This window comes from Kogia breviceps, chromosome 2, assembly GCF_026419965.1.
Source record: "Kogia breviceps isolate mKogBre1 chromosome 2, mKogBre1 haplotype 1, whole genome shotgun sequence".
NCBI lineage: Eukaryota > Metazoa > Chordata > Mammalia > Artiodactyla > Physeteridae > Kogia > Kogia breviceps.
The window spans coordinates 190,180,842-190,206,522 of NC_081311.1; the positions used below are offsets into that span (position 1 = coordinate 190,180,842).

The 25,681-nt window shown below is 41.5% G+C and overlaps 1 protein-coding gene across 3 annotated transcripts in view; it reads right to left on the reverse strand.

Annotated features, from left to right (window-relative positions):
* Nucleotides 1–370: 370 nt before the first annotated feature.
* The window catches only part of IRS1 (insulin receptor substrate 1), a 65,823-nt gene continuing 40,512 nt past the window's right edge, over nt 371–25,681 (reverse strand). For 2 of the 3 annotated variants that reach the window (XR_010839231.1, XM_059055402.2), the window contains one exon: nt 371–1,397. The gene's annotated coding sequence lies outside the window, so the exon portion shown is untranslated. Of the gene's footprint in view, nt 1,398–10,504; nt 10,956–25,681 lie in introns of those variants that run through there. The other variant, XM_067027011.1, reaches the window with a different exon arrangement.

A 25,681-nucleotide genomic window follows, 5' to 3' on the forward strand; every position in this document is an offset into this window, starting at 1 on the left:
ATGTTTCCATAGCAGGTCATTATGCTTTGATGTGCTCTCTGTGCCCTGGGTTTTATGAACTAATCACGCATAGGCCAGTAGCCACCAGGGCAAATGGACCAAATTACATTCAGTTAAATAATGTAACACTGGACATTCTCAGAAAACATGAGATAAGAGTCTTAAGGAAAGTGACATGTAGCCCTGGTCATGATAAAAAAAAACACGTTCTGGAATTTTAATTTCTGGTTAGAAATGAAAGACAAGTATTCACTTGTCTTACATCTTTCTAGAGACAGTGCAGGAAATGAAAGATCCTAACGTGTGCAACAGAAAAAAAAAAATGGTGGCAATGGAACAGGAAGCTTACAGAAGTGGGGGAGGGGAGAAGAAAAGATCAACAGTCTCTAGTTTATTATGAATAGAAAGAAATTTCCAGAATTTACAAACACCCACATTGTTCATTCCAAAGAGAGCTTTTGATTCGAAGGGATCACCCATGTCGCCTCCTCTTTACAGTATATACAATGGAAGACACTGATTGCCTTTTCTTGTAATTTTGCTTCCATTCAATTGCCAATTTTAAGCTGACACTTGAAAATACCCAGTAGAATATATCCTTCTTCAGTTTAATTAATATGGCCTATTGCCTTACAGAAAAAAAAAAATACAAAATTAAGATCAATTCTTGTAAGGATCTCAGCTCATCAGGGCTATATTACAAGAGATAGTATCAGCAAATAGAACTATACAATTGAGAACCATCTATGGTACTATGATTCTTATTATATTACTTTTCTGAATTACAATCTTAAAACAAGGATCGTACCCTATTCTACTCTTGTTAGCCTTGTTTTAAGCATTTGCTCCACTCTTTACAACAGAACATTGTATACCTCAGTTCCACATCCCCAAAAGAGATGTGCTGTAAGAAAAGTTACATTTTAATTAAAAAAATTACACTTATAAATCAAAAACCTATGTTAAATATTTAATACTCTCTCCACCCAAAGCAAACAGGTCCGTATGAAATAATTTACAATGATGCTCTGTCGTACACGGTTTCAGCAGCAGATGAAATGTGTCTTGTAAATGCAATGAGCGTAAACCCATTCTCTTGTGGCACGGTGGGGGGCACATCAGCTCATGTGGCCAGCTAAGTCCTTAAGGTTGAAGATGAAGTTTATGCAGACTCATTGTTCTGGTGTCACAGTGCTTTTTTTCTTGGCACGATATAGAACGTGCAGTTCAGTCAACAAACTCCTGAGGATTGTGTAAAGTAAACAAACTGAAATGGGTGCATCGTACCATCTACTGAGGAGGAAGATGTGAGGTCCTGGTTGTGAATCATGAAATATTTAGAGTCTGGGTACCCATGAGTTAGAGGAGGATTTGCTGAGGTCATTTAGGTCTTCATTCTGAAAAGGAAAACGAAAGAATTCGTCACCACGGGCATCTCAAAACGCACGTTTGATAGCTTTTTAGGGTTCTTCTTTTAAAAGAGGCAGCATCAGATACACTGAAGCTACAGGCACAAGCAGTACTGAGTACTTCAGTACAATCAACAAACTGTACATAACTTCTTTCTTTCAAAAGGGAAGAGTCTAAAGCAATCACAAACTCAAAATAGTCAATATTAAGTCAGTAAACCAATCGATGTGATCTGGAGGTTTCAGATGTTTAGCAATACAAAAATACAAAACACTTTGATGTTCTTATGATCAAAACAAAAATGTCCACTGCAGCTTTTGTGTAAAAGATGCTGCAAAATATGGTAAGCAGGTTACAGTCAGGCTAGGCTTCATCTTCTTTTGGTTAAAAGTCAACTACAGATTTTAGAATTTGAAGTTGCAGGGCTTAACATTACAAAATCTGAAATCGGTTTTTAACCTGACATTGGTTGACAGGAGAATTTTAGATGCAAAAGGAGATCCAAGCAAAAGAGACCTAGTTAATCAGTAACTAAAGAAAGGGGCTCCAATTTAGGTCTAACAGAAATAAGTTATCCTGGCAGAAATACAACATTTCTTCTCTGCATTTTAAAAAGTCAGACCTCAAGGGGTGTTACCCATTCCCCTCCAGAGAGGAGACACCTTTTCAACCTCATAAAGCCTCTTTTGCTCTCAAGTCTTAACATTAGATAATCCTTCTGAGGTCCCTATTTTTCGTACATCCGAAAGGTATCCATAAACATCAATATTTATAGAATGTTCTGAGCGGTAGATGGCACAGAGTAGCTAATCAATATACCCGTTGAATGAGTAAATGGTTGCATTAAGTACCATGGAGAATACAAAGGTGAATTCTGCTATAGGCTCTGCTTTCTAGAAATTCTAGCAAGGAAGGTAAGCTTCACTCACAGACAGACGAAATGCAAAGTAGAAACGGGGTGAATACCATGACAGTTGCACATAAGCAAAAAGCTCTGGAGGTATGAGGTGGGAAGAACACTTCTAGCTAGGAGAGCAAAGGAAGCACCTCGTTGACACACCTGGCTTGGTTTGGCAGAAACGGGATAGTCTGCGGATGTGGAAACAGGGATGGTGTTTCAGTGTTGCATCTCCAGAGCCCAGCACAAGGGCTGGTACATAGCAGGAACTCACTAAATATGAACAGAACGAATGAAAGGGACAAGGCACGCTTCCCACTGGGGGCACAGGACAAAACGAGGCCCAGTGCAATGAGAGCCCAGCCCTGGGCAGGCCAAGTGAGGAATGTGGCTTTGTCGGAGCACCAGATATCTGCAAAGGGGTAGGAGGAGTGACGTCTACAAATGCAGGTTGGGGTGGGTGGTGAGGAACCCTGCAGGACAGGCCAAGACGTCTTTAAATAAGTGAAGGGACCACAAGGACATGCTTTGTGATATGATCAACACGCAAGCAGTAATGATCCAGGTCAGCCACGAGGACAGCGGGAGACTAGAAAATCCACACGAGGTAAATGTTGACCAAGGTAACTTTTTCTTTTCTCTGCCTCTCCTCTTTGAAGGAGAGCTGGCACCAGCCAGCATTCAGCCATTCGTACAGAATGGCTTTCAGGGAAGTTGAAATTTACCAGATGAGGACTCAGTTTTACCAGGAGATTTCTGTTCATTTCACAGTCTTAACTCCGCCCCTAAATGACAGAGAAAGTCTATTTTTCTACTTACAAATAAAGCCTTGACATGGAGACACCAAGGTTAAAAAAAAAAAAAAAAAAAAAAAAAAACAAACCAAAAAAGCACTCCAGGCTTATCTCTTTAATTGCCAGAGAAACAGGATTTACTGTGAAAGCTACAAGTGAAAGAAAACCTGGCCTTTCAAAACCCCCAGAGATCTTACTTACTTTCAAGTTTCTCCTGAATTCATACTGCAATCTACCAAAATGTTCTTACCAGGATATCTACATACAGCTTAACAGAGCTTCATACATCCGGGCCTAAAATTAAGTAGGAAGGCCATACTTTATTACAAAGGCTTGAGACAAACAAATTGCCAATTTATGTAAAATGGGGGAAAAGTTAAGGATGCACAATGTGCTTTTCATTTTACATCTGGCTCTCATCCAGAACAGCTGAATGAACAGCTTAGCACAGGAACAAACTATATCCAGTCGTGTCATCACATGTGCCAACCTGCATGGATGCAGAAGGACAGAAATTGGGGGCCCTTCGAGGAGAGAGAAAAAAAAATATGGCTTCGCCAGATGCTGAAATCTATTGCTTTGGGCCACTGGGAAACCATCCTTGTAATTTCCCACAGGTAGTATGTGCAAAGAGTAGGAAATAAAAGGATATAACAATTCCTTCATATACCTTCCACTCCAAAATCTCGGCATACTACTTTTCAAAGCCTTTATCGTAAATCCTGATCAACAAACATATGTCTCAGCCACTAATGCTACCTACCAGCACCATCAACTTAGGAGTCTAGCCAAAAGTTAAAGTGGGAAAGTGGTAGGCAAGGTTGACATAGAGGAAATGGGAACAGAAGCTATAAACAGACGAGAGGCCTGGAAAAATTTAAAGAGAGAGTCTGAAGTTCACAACTGTTTATCTTTGTGCAAGGGTGTGCGTGTGTGTGTGTGTGTGTGTGTCTGTACATAAAAGTTTAGCTACTGAGTAAACAACAAAGATTTTTAACAGACATCCTCAGTGAGGACTCTTCCTTGCTGCAGCCACCCTGGGGTCTGCATACTTATTCCAATCATGCAGCCATCGTTCGAAGCATTTTTGGAATGCCTTCTTCAAGTCCCATTTCTTTCTTGCAACTGCCTTCGCAACCTTGGGCATATTCTTTTGAATGGTCTCTATAGCAGCCAGTTTGGCCGTCTGGGGGCACATTTGATCTTTGGAGACAGCCAAAAAGCTTTGAGAGCCAAATATGGTGAGTAAAAGAGCTGATTAAGCTGGATAATGGTTCCCAGCGAGGTATTATCGAAAGCCAAAGAACTCCAAAAACTAAAGTTCCAAAACCATAGCTGTTTACCATCGCTGTAATGAGTTTTGTCGGAAAGGAACTCTCCTAACATTACACACAGACCTTAGTAGACGCCTCATGGGACTTCGGTTCCTCTGTCTATATGCCTGCCTCTACACACTTGCAATCAAGAAGGGCTGCGCTTGAATAAAGCAACTTACTTGAAGAAGGGCAACCGTGTATATTTGTTTGCATGCAATATAATTTATATTCATACATCTTTGTAACTTGGGAATATGTAAAAAAAAAAAAAGCAATACTAGCCTCCCACAGTCATTTAATGCGATAAACATCTGTTGAATGACAAAATAAAAAAATACAATGATAAAGGCTATAACACATGTGCTGAAAAAGAAGACATGGAGAATGTGTGTTTCATGCACTTTATATATACAACTCCAATCGACTCACAACCAACCATATGAGGCAAATATTGCTACGATGTTTTACAAAAACTCATTTGTAGCTCTCATAAACTGGAAACGGAGAAAGCAAAACATATCCTTGGAGAAGAGCTGTGCAAATATCAAATGGTGATGTTCCTGTTATACATTCTCTCTAGTTACATCACTGGGGAATAACTTCTGAACCCAGAAATACGATGCACCTGTCACAAGATTTAGTAGCAGGAAATTACATTTTGACAAAATTTCATCACCACATCAGCATCTACGGTCCGCATGTGTCTTCTCACAGGATAAAACCCATCTAATCCTGTTGCCAGTAATGAAAAATGTAATTTTTAAAGCATTATCAAATAAGTCAACACTTGGGCAATGCTGCTTGAGACCTATGGATTATTGCATTATTGTATCCAGTAGGAATTTACATCTTCTGGATTCGACCCACTTAAACTATGCCGGCAAGAGCTGAAAAACAAATAAAGCTTCCGCTTCCTTTCACACTATCTCAGCCTACTGATTAGTCTCCACTGAGTAAGCAGCTGAGAACAGCATAAGGTTATGATATAAGTACAAGAGAAGGATCCACACCCTTTCAGCAATGCATTTCTAGTCAAACCCATCGGCTAAAAGTTTTTATCTTGTATTTAAATGCCTTGAAACTTCCTGTCAATTTGTTGAGTTAAGCACAACATAGTTAAACTACCTGGTTAGAACATTACTAGCGGTTTCTGCTCTTACTAAGGAGATGGGAGTATAATATTGTAAGTTGCTTGGCTGTTGTCATGTACTAAAATGTAGCCAGAGAGAAACTCTCCCTTATCCAACTATGCTTGAAAAAAAAAGTAACTATAGTAATGACTTCTCTTCAATGGAGATCATTGTTTGAGATCTTATACTGTAGATTCAAACTAGAAAATTTCATATAAATAAATTCCTCCACTTGAAGAAATGTGTCAAAACAGCACATTTCTCTTTCCCTTAACATAAACAGCTGTGACTTAAAAAAAAAAAAAAATCTTGAGCGTAATACAGAAAATTTATGAGACAGTGAATGTAAAGAGGGAATAAACATATAATTCATTATAAACATTATAATTCCTGTCACCCAAGGAAAACCACTATTCAGCTATGGTTCTGATTTTATTATTTACTTAAAGGATTTGCACTTTTAATATTCCATATTTAATGTCAAAAATATTTTAAGCAGCGAGGAAATAATGTTTTAATCACATTTAGATCCTTCCCATTCTGAAAAATCTGTGATGAGAAGATAAAATGTTAACCAACATTTTAAACCTTCTTGGTATTCTACCCTTTCCCATCCTCCCAATTCATTGTGTATGGGGGAGAAGTATGACAATTTGAATGCAGGAAAAAACCCCTCTGGCTTCCTGGGTTTGGTTTCCAAAAGCCTAAGTCCTTAAGGGAACGGCACAGGCAAAGTTATCCGAAGAACCAGGAGGAGGGTGGGGGGAGACTACTCTCAGAGGAGAAAAAGGTTACCTTTGGCTGGGATCAGAGGGAGAAAAAAGGTGGAAGGGATGTGAGAGCAGAGAGGTCGGTAGGGAGCTCTGTACCTTGCAGGATGCTGAACACAGCACCTGTGACATCTTCCTATATCCTGTCTTCCCAGGTCTGTTGATTTCTTATTTCACACAATTATATTCAACTGCGTACCACTAACCATGACCACAGTTCATTTCCTCAGCTACCTCATTGATGCTAATGTAGTTAATTCATTGTACCTCTAATTTAGAGCTGATCAAGTCTTCCAGAATGCTTACCTATAACACCTTATAACACACTGCAAAAGTACTCTGTTTTTAAGCGTACCTGAAATCTGAAAAGCAGGCCCAGTAATTTTTAAAAAAATCATCAGTATCAAATACATTTATAGTCCTGGTAGTGTGAAGGTGTTCCTTATTTTACCATTCACCATGTAATCTCCGATAGATAAACGAAAGCATGGATCCATCCGACAAAACGTGAAACGCCTTATGAAAGGGATTTCCTGACTTAGAGCTTGGGTTCTACCATGTGGGTTTGATGGTAGCATCTAGGGAGGAAGCAGCATTACCAGCCCAGCTCTGTTAGCTACGGTAATCACCCAAAGAAAAGAAAGTTAAATCCAGAGAGCTTGAAGTTTGGGCCAAGGGGAACATTTCTCTGCTCTTCACAAGGTACAGCTGGGAGGTATGGGGGCAAGCTGAGACTCTGGGAAAGGACAGATCTAAGTAGTGAAAAAGCCTTCTGTTTTAAAGCCTTCAGACCATAATCACCAAAAAAAAAAAAAAGAAAAAAATCAAGTTAGGATTGAACTCAGAAGTCAAGTTAGAGGTAAGACCCAAGATGTTTGCTACTTTATGTTGAAAGGAGAAAGCCGTTTTCGCTAAAGGAAGGAAACCAACATCTTAGGCCAGAATTGAGCTGGAAAAGACTTGGTTTCATGGTCTTAAATGGCAAAGGGTAACCGACCGGCCAAGCCAGGGCTTTTTAATGGAGCTGCTTAAATAGCAGTTTTGCCTGGTGCGAGTCACATGGGGGAGGGCTGGTGAAAATGACAAGGTTGCTGGCCAGCCCTTCCAGAGCACAGAGCTGCCAAGGAAGGATATTCGGGGAGAGGTGCCAACATGTGAGAGGCCATCTCGCTCCAGTTCCCCTTTTGTCCCGGGGAAAGACCTTCTGGCAGGGCTGGTGACTTCAGGAGACCACCAACGAAGACAGGCACACATGTTACGCAAAGGAAAGAAGAGAGGGAGGGCCCGAGGAGCCCACCGTCACGCCTGTGGGCTCCCGATGTGGTCCAGCGTGGGGAAGGCTGTCAGCGCCGTGGATTTCTCCTTCCCCAACAACACAGGGCAGGCGGGGGAGGGTCTGGAAACTCTTGCAGAGAGTTAGGGATTTACGGAGAACGTAGATTTAAACAACAACAACATCATATGGTTCTCAACAATGCAAAGTATTCCGTCAACGATCGAGTAAGGAAATCTGAATAAACATTCAGAAATCTTTTAAGCCAAAGAATATACACTTCAGTTAGTGCCCATTCTTTATAGTAAAGACAGAGCACGCTGATAAAGCAAAAGGTAATGAAAAGATAAAGCAAGTGGGGGTCAATACCATAACGGTCTCCCGCCAACATGTAAATCGAAATGTCTCAGATCTCTCTTCTGCCAACATTCTAGCAAGTCCCCACATACATGATCGTCAAGGTAGAGGAACTCAGAAAAACAATCCCTCTAACATTTCATGTCAGACCACATGTGCTGGGAGACAGGAAGCTTTCATTTTAACAGAGCTCAACCAAAATAAACCTGTTGCTTGAAGACATGAAAATAACAGGACATCATCTTCCCTAGCTGAGGAGACAAGTCATAAAAGTCGCTCTTTCTCCTGCCTTCGTGGGAGCTAATTCTGCAGTTTATTCATGCCTCCCAGGAAGTATCATCCCGGCTCTGTGGTTTATATTGTAATTTCACACTGGTTTGTTTTTGTTTGGTTTTTTTTGGATGATGATCAGAAATACAGGACATAGGTTTTGTTTGTCTGGCTCTGAAAGCAAACTAGTAGACTTAAATGAAAATCACAGCTTCGTTTACAACACGGTATTTGCAATACCGTTTCCGTAACTAGGCAAAAGGAAAAGCAAGCAGACCTAGTTCCCTTGCCTTTACTTTTTCTATCAAATACTTCATAGAGGTTGCATTCTTTGCCCACTCCCCGGAGTCATCTCATCAATTGAAGGAAGCGAGTGCCTGACTTTACCTTCGAGGAGTTGTCCGGCTGTTCAATTGTTTCTCATCTACCATCATCAGCTTTTGTGTAAGAGCCCAGGAACCAGAGGACAGAATAAGTGTTCTCACAGACAGCCCTACGTCTGCAGAGGGCAGAGGCAAGGATCATTAACGCCACTGGCATCACTTTCAGCAGCCAGAGAAAAGGGAAAACTCGTGTTTGATCTATTTCCTACTTTACTGCAAGTTTTAGTCGGAGTCCCTAATAATACAGGTTGTGGTTGACTTTATGGAAGACCTTGGTAGTGCAAGAAAAATGTACTGAACTGAACAAGCATCTTTCAAAGGAACCACGAGGTACCTCAGCCATGTGGCCCTGATCTCCTTCCGGTAGGTGTTGTGGTCATTAAACTGGCCTATCACAGGACAGGGCCCTTCCCGGCTGTTCGTAAGAAGGTCAAGCTCAGAAGAAAACTTTCCCTACTACACGCCACTAATTAACATCTCCTTAAACGCATCAGCATAAATCACAAACAAAAAAGTTTTAGCCTTTGTCTTCCTTCTTGCTTTGAGTATACCAAGGGGAATGTTGGGAAGAATTTCATCTGGGATTCTTTGAAGTTAAGTGAGCTGTCCCCGCCCCCTTTTTCCCCTTTTTTTCTTAAGCAGTCTAAATAATGAAAAACGCTCTCTGAAACCAATTGAAACAGATCATAAATATACAAGTATATGGCAGCGTATTTCAAATGTCTTCAACCCACAATTCTCATTCATTTTACCTCAAGAATTCTTGTTAAAGACATGCAAGGCATAAAGATCTCTGGGCTATGAGAGCAATAATTAAACAAAAGTCAATGTGAGGGAGGATGGAAAACTGTACCATCCACCTTAGACTACAGAAGGCCAGAGGTTCTAAAATAATTGGGTTACTTTAAAAATGAGCATCATGTTGCTTACAATAAAGTAACAGAATAAATGTGTTTCCCTTGGGTTGCCACTACCTGAGTGACAACGAGAGTAAGCTGTAAGCAATTCTGAATTCTAAAATGTAATTTAGGAAACCCCTTCCGGGCAGGTTATTTTGAGAATGAAGACAGAGCCATTACATGGCTGTTAATGCTTTTTAAAGACTGATCAATTTTAACTCAGGACTTATTTCCAAGTTAAAATTTTAAAAAAGACTGACAATGTACATTATCTCTACTCTCATTACCCTTCTCGCTGTAATTTTGGGAAAGTTACCAATCCTCCTAAATCGCAATATTTTCACCTGTAACATGGGGCTAACGGTGCCCATTCCATACGGTTATTCACTGAGGTTCAATGAGATAATACATGAAAAGGTCTCATCGGGCTTCCCTGGTGACTCAGTGGTTGAGAATCCGCCTGCCGATGCAGGAGACACGGGTTCGTGCCCCGGTCCGGGAAGATCCCACATGCCGCGGAGCAACTAAGCCCGTGAGCCATGGCCGCTGAGCCTGCGCGTCTGGAGCCTGTGCTCCGCAACGGGAGAGGCCACAACAGTGAGAGGCCCGCGTACCGCAAAAAAAAAAAAAAAAAAAAAAAAAAAAAAAAAAAGGTCTCATCACTGTGTTTCACAAATAATAAGCCCTCAATCATTAAATCTTACTGGAACCACTGTCATGAAGAACTAGAAATCCTTGGATCTCCTATCCTCTGCGGGTACCTGAATACACACCAGCCAAAAATGCCCTGGTCAGGGAAGAGCAAGCAACAATGAATCCACAGACCAGATGGCAGCCAAGGACCAAAGGTAGAGCCAAGGTTAGGATGTATCTTGGGAAGAGAGACAAAGTTATTTCAGAAAGGAGGTGGGTACAGGGACAAGGCCAGAACAAAACGAAAAAGTAGTAGTAGTAAAGCTAAAAATATGACCCTGTGACACGATTTTAGACAAAGACCTGCTTACCTGCAAAGGGCACAGCTCCAGTTAAATATCGGGACGGAGAGCGTCAGCAGATCTTTGAGCAGTTCCTTGGTGAATGCCATCCACAGAAATGTCATGGAAAGGCCACTTCTTCTGTTGCCTTCCCGGAAGAAATTAGAAGCTTGAAGTCCCCCCACCCTTTCTAAGTCGGCTAATGAAAGACTTAGAATGCTACAGGAAAGAATTTACAAAGAATTCTCATGAATAGGCTTAAATGGATGTGCAATGAGGTTCTTATGCACGATTTCCAGGTGCCAAAGCATGTTTCTAATTGTCGGGGAAGGAACTGGGCGGCTTTTGTTTCCACATTCTTTTCCCCAGTCTCTCATCTGAAGGAACCGAACAGGAGAGTGGCACAGCCAGCCAATGCTGCCTGAGTAACTTGACGAAAAACTGAAATTGCTGCCAGATGCACACGTCTAATCGTTGGCAGCTGGAAAAGGAGGGGAAGAAATCGGAAAGATAATCTGAAATAATTGATAATGTATACATCTCTCGCATCTCTAACGTCTTTGAAGCAGACAATGGTGCAGATTTCTAACTAACTGCAAACACTTCTTCTTTCTCTCAGATAAGGAGGCAAATTCTTCCAGTTGATGAACAGGGGCCGACGTTTCACCCACCGACCCCGAGCTCCTGGTCCTTTGCTTTCACCTTTCAAGTCTCACTTCCACTGTGCCCTGGTTCCTCCCTCTTTTCTCCATTATCTGACATCTCAACCTTGTCCTCTTTGACTTGGAAAATGGCATTTGCTAAAAAGTTCCCTACCTGCATGCTGAATTAAGCGCATCGTGTTAGTGCAGTACTGAGCTAGCTGCCTGGATAAACCAGAAGCAGTCGGAGGACAGCTGGGCCAAAATCCTAATGAAGAGGTGGTGACAACTCTTAATGAAGGAACCCTTATGAAGAATCCTGATCAGTGACTGTGAAGGGGTCACAGTCCTAAGCAAGGTGAATGGGGTCTGTGAAGGAGACCCCCAGGCCCGCTGGAGTGCCAGGCCGGAGTCATCGGGACTTCAGCCAAAGTGTGCTCGTGGGGCTAGACCCACTTCTCATAAGAGAGACCCTCTGGCCTCCAAGCATCCCACAAAGTCTCGAGCGATAGTTCTCAACTGGAGGGGGTGGGAATAATTTCTCCTTTCGATGGGCACTTGGCAGCGCCTGGAAACACTTTTGGTTGTCACATCTGGGGTTGGGGTAAGGTGAGAGAGATGCTATTGGCATTCAGTAGGTAGAGGCTAGGAATACTGCCAAATATCCTGCAGTGCGCAGGGTGGCCGCCTACAACAAAGAATTACCGGGCCCAAAATGTCAGTGGTGCGGAGGCTGAGAGACCATGTTCCAGAACTATTGCCTGTAGCTGAGAAAATGGAGGAAGCCATGCACACGCTCGTCCGCTGTTTCCGGAGTTCACGTCAGTTCTAGGGAAGAGGAGGAGGAAGAAGTGTTCCTGTTCCGAGGCTTGCTTTATTGCTGACTGCCACACCATGACCTCAGAGTCCCAGTGGGTGCCTCCCAATTTACCACTGATGGAAAGTTACCTCTACTGCATCCCCCACCCTTGTGACCTGTTTACTAGAAGATAGCTGGTTAATCTGATTAACCAGTCCTGCCCCATGTCTTCATATGTCCCTGCTCCAAAAGAAAACAGGAACCTTCTGGATGCAATGCAAAACACTGACTGAAGCGGGGCGAATATCAGGATTACTGAGGCCAAAGCACCAGAATTCGGGGAAGACTAGGAGGGTGTGATGCTGCTCCCCCTATTCTGACCACGGAAAAGAGATCAACCCCACAAGCGAATACATCTGATCACCCCCAGCTCTGTATCTCTGACCAGCTTAGCCAGGACCTTCTGTATGGTCTTGGACCAGGCATTGGACCTCATTTTGCCTCCACAATGTAATAAAGTGAAGAAAATACCTTGTCCTCACGATCATTTGCAAAACTCAATGCGATAACAAGAGAAGGACACTATGAACCAGAAGACAGCTTCCTTATGTTACTTGTCACTATTAGTCCCACTCATTGCCCTGCAAATGTCTGGGAGTTCAAACAAACAAACAAACAAACAAACAAATTAAGGACTAGGTCCCCTCGGTTCCAGAGGTAGTTGACTTTTTTTTTTTTTTTTTGCAGTACGCGGGCCTCTCACTTTTGTGGCCTCTCCTGTTACAGAGCACAGGCTCCGGACGCGCAGGCTCAGCGGCCATGGCTCACGGGCCCAGCCGCTCTGTGGCATGTGGGATCCTCCCGGACCAGGGCAAGAACCCGTGTCCCCTGCATCGGCAGGCGTACTCTCAACCACTGCGCCACCAGGGAAGCCCCAGAGTTAGATGACTTTTTAAAATAAATCCACTGACTTTGTTTGTTAAGAGGCTACTCCTAAGTCACAGAACTGTTTCCCACATGTTTTTGGTTTTGTTTTTCACTTGATGAAATAAATACCCACCTTGGAAGATGATTTATTACAAAAAAAATGGTCAAAGTACAAGACTGAGATAGAAACAGCGACTGGAATTTCTAAATATAAGATGTGTTCCCAGGAAGACACTTTTAGGTCTGTTTTCCCTAAACTTAAACTTGAAGAAAAATAGCAGGGTCGGGGTAGGGGGTTGTGGTGCAGGGCACTGCACTTGTACCATCATCGATGAGAGGATACAGTGTTCGAAAGCCTAAAATCTAGACAATGAACAGAGAGAACAAGTTGATTTCCAGGTAGTTAGATATGAAGTTTTTCTGAATGAATCCTAAGGTAATGGTGATAAGAACAGATCCTCTTTCAATATAGGCCACAGAAGCTGCTGTGGTCCTAAGGGACACAAAGAAAACAACAGTTTCTCTTCTTTCTAGACTGTAGCCTGAGCCGCTGAAAAAATGCCTTCAAAATAAAACCGAACCACACAATTTCAATATTACTACCCACCAGCGACAGGCTATAATTAACACTTAATTAACAGCTCTATGATGAACTTTGCTTAATTCTGCTCAAAAACTGCCTTACGTTTTTTCTGTAAACCGTGTCACCAATGGACAATGGCCTACCTGTTTGCTCGGTTTCTCCATGCTTTTTTTTCCTTAACAAGTTAAGGAAGAACGTGACTAGGTCAAGGTCCAGGCCAAGACAGAGTCTTCAGAGATGCTCCTTTCTTCCTGTCTTCCCACTCTCAGCTCTACTCACTCCCAACCATCACAGCTCCTAACAGGGCCTCTAAACACAGCCACTGACCTATCACACACCATTTCTTCTTGGAGCCTCCCCAGAGAACTTCCAATAGAAATAAAGGCTCTCCCAGAGTCTTTCAACAGAGGTGCAAGCCTTGAGAGCAACCAGATCCTTCCTAATTTCCCATTCTAATGCACAGCTAGAGAAAGGCAATAGGAAGGTGACTTGAGAACCATTGGACATGAGTAAATAAGCTGGGACCCTTCCCCATGGTGGCCTTCTGCCCCTGCCTTTGACCATTTAGTAGTTTAGTACCACTTCTTCCAGGGATAGAGCCAAGAAACAGAAGGAAAACTCAACAAAAATTCAACTAATATATCACTTATATGTGGAATCTAAAATATGATACAAATGAACTTATTTACAAAACAGAAACAGACTCACAGACATAGAAAACAAATTTATGGTTACCAAAGGGAAAAGGGGGGATAAATTAGGAGTTTGGGATTAGCAGATACTACTATATATAAAATAAACAAGGTCTTACTGTATAGCATAGGGAACTATATTCAATATCCTGTAATAAACCATAATGGAAAAGAATATATATATATATATATATATATATATATATATATATATATATGTATGTATGTATTTGAATCACTTTGCTGTACACCAGAAACTAAAACAATATTATAAATCAACTATACTTCAATTAAAAAAAAAATAAACTTTAGCAAGTTTTTCCCACCTGAGACTTCTATCAAAGTGGTACGGAGGTTCATACAATGACTAACCGAAATACATATCTGGATGACAATTATCCCAATTTTTCTTTTACATGCCCCATTCCTATTTCTATAGGCAACTTCCACTCCAAGACCAAGTCACTGTATAAAGGGTTCATGGATTAATAGGAACAGAACAATCAAAGCAGCCCCAGGCCTACTATTATCAGGACTTTCTTGATCGCGTGGTTAGATAAGAGTTAAAATCCTCATTAAATGAGTTGCCCAAGCTCATGAAACTGGTTAGTGGCAGCATGGGGGTGAGACATGGAGTTTCCCCACCCCCAAAGTAGCACTCTTTCTAACCATGAGTCATTAAAATCTCAAGAGCCCAACTCTTTAGAAAAACAAAACGATCCCAATAGAAGAAGACAGGGTGGTATTCAGTGTAAGTGCAAAGCAAGATTCCTGGCTGCCAAGTCACTCAACTACAGTGAGTGGTTTCTTTAGGTGACGGACGTCAAGACACAGCAGAAAAGGACCTCCCCCAAAGTCTCTGAAGACTGCACATTTATTGTAAATGAAGATTACACACCAATTTAGTTCAAAATATTTTAACATCTAGTCCAAAATATTTAACTATTTTAACATCATCAGTTCAAAATAGTCACAGGAATTGAGATAGACAAACACTTGCTAAAAATATGTCCACTCTTGTAGTACTGATACCATGTCAGACTTTGGCCTCCACTGTTAAGGCGCACTAGAGAAAAGCACAGAGAAAATAATAACCAAATTACGAAGAGATAAAATAAAGTGGTGCTTGTCGCACTTTGATGTGCTTAGGGTCTCCTGAAGATTTGGTTAAAATGCAGATTTTGATTCTCTAGGTTTAGGGTGGGACTCAAGATTCTGCATTTCTAACCAGCTCCCAGGTAACGCCAGGGCTGCTGATCTGAGAGCACACTCTGAGTAGCAAAGGAGTAAAGAACCTAAAAGAGAAAACATATCATTTAATTGATAGAAAAGAATAATAAGAGGGCTTAGCTGGGGAGTTATACCCTGTAGGCCATCTGTTCTCCACCTCCATAGGGTAAATGGGCTCCAATTGCAAAAACAGCTTTGAATTGAAACACGAAGGAAAATTTCCAGGTGGAGAAGGTTCTAGAAGAGTTAACTGGAGAAGAATAAGAAAGCTCCGCCTCCAGGGCCCTGGAACAACACAGAGGATCTGGATGATTGCAGAGTGGACACTGGAGAAGATAACAAGAGTTACTGTAGGCGTCCTTAAGAGACTCCACATTGATGGGTTCATACCCTGTCTAGTGTTCAGGCCATCAGAGACTGAGACTGTTGGATTGGGAAAAGGAGAAGGAAACTGTGACCCAATACATTCCTATCTCTTTCAAAAATGAATGCTGATTACTTTGATGTCTGGCAGTTTGGGTCAAGAGGAACTGAGAAGGGCCATGTGTGTTAGCTCACAGACGACAGAACCAAAATAAACGGGCATTCCCCCAGCTCCATGAAATGTATGCATCCTGCCCTCTGCTGTCTTCTATCAAATAAACCACAAGGCATAAATCAGACGTTAATTCCCAACATTGCATCTTTATTATTTGAGGGGACCCGCAGGTGGTAAAAGCCACCAAATTGCCTACTCAGATTTTATCTCAAATAAATGAGCAGAATCAACATAACAATTCAATGACTATAGGCACCTTTAATTTTGAAATATCAAAAGTACTGATATCAAAATATGCTTCCCGGGCTTCCCTGGTGGCGCAGTGGTTGGGAGTCCGCCTGCCGATGCAGGGGACGCGGGTTCGTGTCCCGGTCCGGGAAGATCCCACGTGCCGCGGAGCGGCTGGGCCCGTGAGCCGTGGCCGCTGAGCCTGCGCGTCCGGAGCCTGTGCTCCGCAACGGGAGAGACCACAGCGGTGAGAGGCCCGCGTACCGCAAAAAAAAAAAAAAAAAAAAAAAAGCTTCCCATGAGTATTCATTCATCCGCTAAACTCTTTCTTAAGAACAAGGATGATTCCACATGCAGATATCTCACCCCAGAACCATCAATGTGTGCAGAGGAAGATCTAGAAGCAGCACATCGGGTAGGAACAGGGGAGGCGGCAAAGCCATCATGACTTAAAGGCATCAAAATTCGGAAAAGACTGAAAAATAAGCACAAAAAGAGAGTCTGTGGGTGCTAATAATTTCCATTCAGGTCAACAGGCGGTAGCAAACTGGTCCCAATCTCTAAAGGAAGGCAAACAGCCCCAAGTCAAGAGCATGTCCAGCAGTCTGATTTATCAGGAAGTCAGTTTACAAGATTCCTTTTCCCCATCAATCAAGTTTCACAGGAGTGCAAAGGCCCTCATTATTAGATGGTAGTTTCATTCACTGGGCAGGACCCTGTGCTCTGACCAGGAGGTACAAGTTTCTGGGTCTGGAACAAAAGCCCAGGCAAGACAAGCATACATTTCTAATGGCTTTAGGAAACAGCAGGGAGATGATGAGGTGGCCAGAGATACTCCCAAGAGCTAATTCCGAAATCACTGGCTGGGCGGTGCAATTCACACGCCGTGGCATTCACATGGGTTGTTACCCTACTCAGTTGGGACAGAGTGAGAACACATTTCACCAAGGTCTCTGGGATACAACAGGAAGTGAAACTGCCTGCAGGACCCTCGCTGTTGGACCCATGTGGGCACTGCACAGTGGTAAGACCTTAGCTCCCCCCGTGCCACTAACTGGGACTCAGGCACTGGATCAACCGCCATGAGCTGCAGTTCCTGGTAAAATGGCATTAAAAGTGCCTAACTCGTTGGCCTGTATCAAGGATTCAAAGAGATGGTGACTGTAAAACACATGGCACAGACCCTGACAACCGAGCCAACGCAGAACAATTCATTCATTCTACCCAGCAGCTAGAAGCCACCAGAAACCATAATGGGAGGGGGATAGAGAGGAATGAAAGGGGAAGGAAGGTACTTGACATTGAAGCTCTCTGCTCTCAGTCATGCCGTGGACACGTTTGCAGAGGGGAGTACCTCAAAGAGTGTTGTCAAGGACCCCCTAGAGGGCTGGGATAGGGAGGGTGGGAGGGAGGGACACGCAAGAGGGAAGAGATATGGGGACATATGTATATGTACAATTGATTCACTTTGTTATAAAGCAGAAACTAACACACCATTGTAAAGCAATTATACTCCAATAAAGATGTTAAAAAAAAAATGTTGTCAAGGAAACACCAGCAATTACACTCACCGTATGATACCACTGGTCTCAAATAAGGAATATTGCCCGAGTTACAACTGTTTTAACACTGGGTATGAAGGCGCTTCCTATTTTGCTTTGAACTTACAATTTTAAAAGTTGATCCATTATTAAAATGGATTGTCCTTAGCAAGTATAAAGCACCCCTAACTCTTATAATCTGAATGTTTATACTTCACTAGCTGAAAGGAAAAACGATATCTAGGCACGGTAGAATCATAGCATACTCCATGTATGCCATGAAGTTTAATTTTCTGAGACTGTGAAAAGTTCCATTTCATTAATATCCTTTCCTCAATAGTTCTTGAGGTTTCTTCTCTGCAACTCTCTACTTGATTTATCAGTGTTTGGTACATAATTGGCTCTCAATAACTGTACTGTCTAAAAAAGTATCTACAGAAAAATCACATGTACTCACACATATTCTAAGGTCCGTAAGACTTAATTAAGGGTAATTTCAGCCACAGAAAAACTGGGCTCTTAAGTTTTTGTGAGGTTTCCCTCACATTTGGCAGTGAGTAAAGCAGGGGTTTGTTAACCCTTAAAAGTGTTATCCCCTTTTGCTAAAAAAAAAAAAAAAAAAAAAAACAACCAATTTTTTAATGCTACAAGTATGACTAAGAAAATACAGAAATTTTACTATTGATTATAACTGTTTTCAAACAATATAAGCAATACAAACTCTTGTATTCTCCTCCCTCCCTAAATATTTCAGTAAACCATTCCTGGGGTGACGGTGTGGTGTATAAACTTACCAAACCCACTAACACATCACAGTCACTTAGCATCTCCACCAACAACACAGCCAACATTTGTTCCACGTCAGGCACTGTATTAGGGGTTTTAATTATGCATTATTTCATTTAGTCCTCACGACCATCCTGAGATTGTATTACTATCCCTGTTTAAAAACGAGGAAATCGAGGTTCAAACGAAAGGATGAGCAAATTCCTCCAGATTTCAAAGCTAGTAAGTGGGGCAGTTGGGATTTAAAGCCATGCTCTTGACCACAGATGTACAGACTGCTATAAAAAGCATGGGTGGAAGTGTTGTCAAACCTCTCATCTAAGTAGAGTCCACTGGAATATACAAAGTTGTTTTTATGAAAGGAAATGGGGGGTAAGCTTCGTGTTTACAAAGGGTAATGAGAAATTACACAGTAAATGCCATTCTGATAAATCTAAACGAAATCAGCTAAAACATTTCACATAATCGGCACCTGGATATCAGAAATGCATTCTCACTTCGGGAAAATAGTTTGCAAAAGAGATTGCCCTCACAAAAGCACCTTTTTGTCCTTTAATTCGAGCCCTCCTGTAAAAACACTAAATATGAAACCTCTCATTCCTGGAAGACTCTAGACAGTGGTAGACACAAGCAACTGGGTATGACTAATAGATTCTGATAAACAACACAAACAGAGCCCTAAGGTAAAGAGCAAGGCCTGACATTTATTGTCCCCATAAAATAGAAACGCTTTTTACTCTCTAGGACTGTAGCTCTTCTGGCCCAATGCTTGTAGCTCAAGTTCTAGTAGACGCAGGGCTATGTTTACCTGACAACTTTTCCTTCAGTCCTTCCGTCCTTTATTTAGAAAGCCAAAATAAAAACCAGAAAAAGTACACTTCCAGAGCCATAAGCCATACACTAGAATAGGTAAAGAGAGGTCCTTTGACATTAGGAGCCACAAGGGAACATATTAAAAAGGAAATCATAAACAGCTGCATCTCCCCTCCCAATTGTTTACATTCTTAGACATCCACTTTTAAAAAATATTCCCTATGTAGATCAAAACAGCCTGTACTTTGAGAAGGGGCAAACAATGACGTTAGCTTTAAGATATTACACAGTTTACATATAAACAGACCTGAGTTTGTGCGCATGATTCTGGTTGGAGAGAACAGATCTGAAGGGCTCAAAGGGAGAGCTATCATTGTGTTAATTACCTGTCTACAGAAAACTCTGAGATATATACATGACCTTTAAAATGCTATCTAGCTGGAGTGTATGTTCCCCATTGTACGGTATAGGATTCTACTGGTTTCACTAATCAAAATAATCCAAAAAGCTTTTTCAAGTTGAACTTGGATGGCGCAAGGCCTGGATGACACTGGATGCAGTTATTGGGGGCACTCCGTCCCTTCATCCTCTACACTTCCCTCCCTCCTCCTCCCAACATTTTTTTTTTCTCCTTTCCCCCAACACCTTCTCCCTATCACTCAGTGCCACCCATAAACACTTGTCAGCATTGCTATTGATACAGCTCATCGCTGTTGATACTATTGCCCCATACCAATAACCATTGTTTAAATTCTTGCCTTCGAGCATTCCAACACTAATGCATCAATAAAGGAGCCTTGGGCTTCCCTGGTGGCGCAGTGGATGAGAGTCCGCCTGCCGATGCAGGGGACGTGGGTTCGTGCCCCGGTCCGGGAAGATCCCACGTGCCGCGGAGCGGCTGGGCCCGTGAGCCATGGCCGCTGAGCCTGCGCGTCCGGAGCCTGTGCTCCGCAACGGGAGAGGCCACAACAGTGAGAGGCCCGCATACCGCAAAAAAAAAAAAAAATAAAAAAAATAAAAAATAAAATAAAGGAGCCTTAAGAGCGTGGATCTCCCCCACCCATCATCACGTATGTACCCAGGAGAGGAGTCGAATCTCTAAAATTCTAGTTAGTTACATTTCAAGACATCAGCAGTGGGCAAAACGGCTTTACAACACGACGTCCGTTCACAGACCTCATGGCATTTACTTTCAGTTGTCCCTATCAAGAGAGACTTCACGTTCTGGTTTTAACTTAACATAAGCCCCCTTCCATCAGAAGCAGCCAATTAACATCAATGGTAAGAGAGCCAGTAAACTCGGGGAGATGCAAGATTTGGCCGCCCTGAACTATCATGAAGAAATCATTTATCCTACACCCACGTGTCTGAGGTGCAAGCCAAGGTGAATCACCAGCTTCATCCTTCTGAGAAAGTGCTGATGTTAAAATCTGGCATCGATGACCTCGCTGAAATCAAAACATATGCTCCATGGAAGGTGGTGAAACAGCCCTGGATATTCCTGTCATTCACCACTGGCATCCCTGTGGTGAATCACTGTTGCCCAAAAGTTTCCAAGGACTGTTTGTAAACATTAACCCTACAACAGGTCAATGTCTTGACATCCAAAGAGGTGGCACTGAGTGTTTCACACCCAAAGGTTTAATGATGAAACAATATATTCTACCTTTAGAATATTAATAGGAAAGGTAGTTTTGAAATCAGATGACTCACTGATCAATTATATCCTTATCGATGCATCACAATAGCAATGTGAATTCAGACTCAATGGTCCAAACCACAACTCAGATAGAATTATAGGCAAGCACTGAATTGTCTCCTTTAAGATATGATGGTTCCAAGAAGGCTTTTTATTCATCTTTGCTGCCCAAGTTCATTATTAAAAGGGTTGGTTTACGTGTGTAAGTTTGCTAGGGAGGGAAGCGAAAACACCTGCAGAACCATGCAATGCCCTGGAATGAAATTCTTCTAATAAAAGATTTATCATTAAAAAAAAAAAAAAAAAGATATAATGGTTCCTCTCCTAATCGCCTTCAGAGAAGGCAGCCCCAAGTAGCCAAAGAGAGGTCTAGATGCTTGTGTGCTTGCTTTCAATGATGAAAGGCAGGTGTAAGAAGTACAAATTTGGGGGACTTCCCTAGTGGCGCAGTGGCTGAGAGGCCGCCTGCCGATGCAGGGGACACGGGTTCATGCCCCAGTCCGGGAAGATCCCACATGCCGCGGAGCGGCTGGGCCCGTGAGCCATGGCCGCTGAGTCTGCGCGTCCGGAGCCTGTGCTCCGCAACAGGAGAGGCCACAACAGTGAGAGGCCCACGTACCGCAAAAACAAAACAAACAAACAAAAAAACAAAACAGAAAAGAAGTACAAATTTGATTATTTATAAAGTGCTGCAATTAACGGGTCATGACAATGACTCCAAGTCACATGATATTTGGGGGACCTATAATTACAGAGTAAGAAGCAGTAGTACAGGATGGCTGGAGCCACTTCTGCAGACCCAGTCTTGGGCATGCATTAAGCCTGCAGTTCCAAGATGTGTTCTACAGAAGAGGAGCTCCACGAGAAAGAAGGTTCTGTGGCCAATGACATTTAGACAATACCTCCCTCTTGACATTAGAGCCGTCACATTTTGTTTAACCATGTGTTTCCTAAACTTCTGATCAGAAAATATGTAGATTTTATTTCATACTAACGACTCTTAACAACCTGTGAAACACACTTTGGAAAAGACTGTGTTAAAAATTTTCCCCCCAAAAAGCACTTTCCCCTGAACTCCGCTATTCAAAAAGTATTCTGATAAAATATTAGACAAAATAATATATAGGCATAAACAAAAGAAACATATTTTTGGATGGAAAAGTTGATCAAAATTCACTGAACACAAAAAATATACTTTGCAAATACTGTATTTGTTTTATATTCCTAAAGTTCTAATATGATTTGCGGTCAATAATGCATCCATCCTTTATAATTTGGCATACCATATGTCGAAAGTATTATTTGCTGCTTTGATTTTGAAAGAAAATATATATAGAGAGATAAAATGAATTGAAGAGTGGAGAGAGCAAAGTTCCTTCCCTAATTATTCATAGGCTTGATTTGACTTCAGAAAACCATCCTTCAGTTTTCATGGCTCATGTATGAAAGGTGCTTTATATTTACCTTCATGGCATTGCTGGATGAATGTCATATAAATGAAATGGTTTATTACTGCACAAATAATTTTAAATAACACTTGAAGAAATACAGACAAAAGTAAAAATATTTTATATTGCTAGAAAAACCAATTCTACCATTAGTCTACCACTATGACCAAACACGCATGATGAGTACTTTCATAAAAAACATCATAAATGAAAAACACCATACCTTTTTTCAAAATAGTAAACAGAATATTGTATTATTTTAGCCTAAATATTTTCTCAGTGTAAAGTTGTATATATTGGAAAAATGTGAAGTTTGAATGTCTGTGAATATTTAGACGGGCAGAAATTATACTTTATGGGGTTAAATTTTGATTAATATACCAATAATTACAATGAATCAGACGATTACTTTGATCCCTTTCTTGGCTTCCAAAGGGCTGTGATGATATGCATATTTTCTAAGATATTTTATGTGTACAAATGATATACTCCCAGAAATATGGAAATGAAACAGAAAGAGCATAGTGTTTTTGTTTTACATTTTATTTATTTATTTATTTTTCCTCTTTATTGGAGTATAATTGCTTTACAATGCTGTGTCAGTTTCTGCTGTATAACAAAGTGAATCAGCCATATGTATACATTTATCCCCATATCCCCTCCCTCTTGTGTCTCCCTCCCCCCCACCCTCCCTATCCCTCCCCTCTAGGTCCTCACAGAGCATGGAGCAGATCTCCCTGTGGAGCAAAGTATTTTACAGGAGTAAAGCAAAGAGGAAATGGTGGCAGGGGAGGGAGAGTTAAATTACCATATGCAAATGTAACAACCCCACAATTAGCCAGATAGGACACAGTCCAATCTAAGATGCCTAAAATGTCCAAGGAAGTGGAATTTTTGAAACTCTTCAGATAGACACAGGGATTATCTTGAAGAAGTTTTTGTAAATTCCTTTAGCAAAAATGCTCAGTGCATATTACAAATTATTGTGTCCAATAAATGTGGAATAAGAGAGGCTGTGCGATTATATATTTGCTTCTGTTTGTGCCCAGAAGATGACTCATAGAGTCCCAATGGAGGATCATGAAAAAAATAAGCCCTAATATCCAAAACTGCCTGTTTCATCAGGGGAAAAAAATATTACACAACGCTCAAGGCACAAATAAAAGTCACAACTAGCAAGTAATATTCATTAGGCATCCATGTGGTTTTGAAAGCCAAATCCAAATGCTTATTCATAAACGTGAGATAAATAATTGCTGTATTTTTACAATGCAATGTTGGTAAATGGAAAAGTTCTTTCCACAAAGCAAAACACCTTGCCCAGAGCAAACTGTTACGGAGGTCTGGAACAAATGAACTTATAAACATGGTACCTGCATTTAATAAAAGGGAAAATAAGTACTGGGTTCTTGAGTCTGAAGTTACAAACGTTTTGACATCGCCAGCAAACCATGGCAGCTGGCAAACATCCTGAACCATTAACCACCAAACAGCAGCTGAAGCAAAGTCACATTCCAAAACTCAGCAGCATTTCCTATAATGTAACAAAACGTCGATGTGCAGGGAAATTTATTTCCTTCACTAAGGCTGAATGAAGATCATGTGAGCAGAGAAGAGCTCATTATGATCAAAGCAGACAGAAATTTTCAAATGTACTTAAAAAGTGAATGAAAAACAACACAGCAACTTATTATTTTCAAAATTCATGCAAAGGCAAATAAAAAATCATTTTCTTAATATAATTTAAAACATGCCACTTTCTCTACACTAGTGAAAACTTGAGAGAATCAAATGTCACAATGAAATGTAAATATGCCACAAATCAGGAAAACACATTGAAATGTTTTGTCTCCTAGAACTCTGTTAGAACATGTACACAGGCTTAGATGAGAGAAAAGTCACTTGCAGAATAAGCCCACCCTCCAAACAAAAAGTCTTTTAATTTATGTGCATAAATTAAATTCGGGGTTGGTTTTGTTTGGGTGGTGGTTTTTTTTGCATTGTTTGTTTTGTTGTCTTTTGCCCTAAGACAAGATTAAAAGTTAACTTTAAAACCAAGATTTGATAAGTGGCTTTACTAAAAGGTTATCTGACATATTAATTCAACAAAAGGTAGCATTCACAATCTCCTCTCTATTCCTTGGAGCGAGTTGAAATACCCAGTTAGTTTATAAAATGTCAATAGAAGGGGATCTCATGAACAGTAAATCTAATGGTGTCCGGTCCACACTTCCCTACTAAGATAAGCAGTCATCCTTTTTCTTTGCCCTCTTAATCTGCTGCGGCTCCATTAGTAAGCCCCTAAAAATGTAACCTGGCATTTACACTCTTGTCCGTCTGGAATGTCCCTACGTCAGAGGAAAACCCTCACCCCTCTGTGGAAGATGAACAAGTACACAGCTGGCAGAGATCTGGGCACGTAGGAAGGAACCCACTGAAGTGCGTATATCCACATGGCTCAACGGTTAATCCCTCCTGCACCTTCTTCTTTCCACTTTCGGATGAAGCTAGCGAGGAAATGAGTGTTTTTATCACTGAATTCTGAACTATTATCAGACACCAAACAATTCCTTGTTGAAAAGGTATTGCAAGCACAGAGCTTGAAAACTCACCATCAAAGCTGTCTGAAGTCCAAGGTGCTGTCTTTTACCGTCACTAGAAGCCTTGGAAGCAAATGCGCACAAGGCTGAGGCCGGTCTTGTGAAAGTACTATTGTGAAATCTAACCCTGCACCTCTGCCCCCGTCCCAGTGGCAGGCTCACGTATGTGCATTGCAGTGGAGATTCGGGAATTGCTGAGGTTTTCCATGCCACTTCCATGAAAACCAACACTTCTAGGTTTCACTGCTGGCTCGTGATGTGAAGCTAAACTTAGAAATAAAGCTGGGCTCTATATCAAGCTACATCACCTCACTAGCTGTGGGCAGGAATGTGAACATACAGACAATTCCAATCCTAAATAAACTATTGGTTTTAATGAGCGAAGGGCACTCAAACCCAACTCTCCAGATAACTGAACTACAACAACAGCATAATTGCTTTGGAATGCTTTTGGTATTAAATTTGGCTTTTGTTGAAACTGAGGTTTTGACATTGTAACCACGGGGGGTGCTATTTACACCATCATCGGTAGGAAACAGCGCTGAGCTGTGCTCAGGAGGTTGTAAGTTTTATTACGTCTACCAAGAGCTAGACCAGAAAGAGTGGGAAATTATCCATTTTATCTCTGATACTTCTTATGTAATACACGTACATCTTATGTGACTTGCTCCATGCTGGTCAA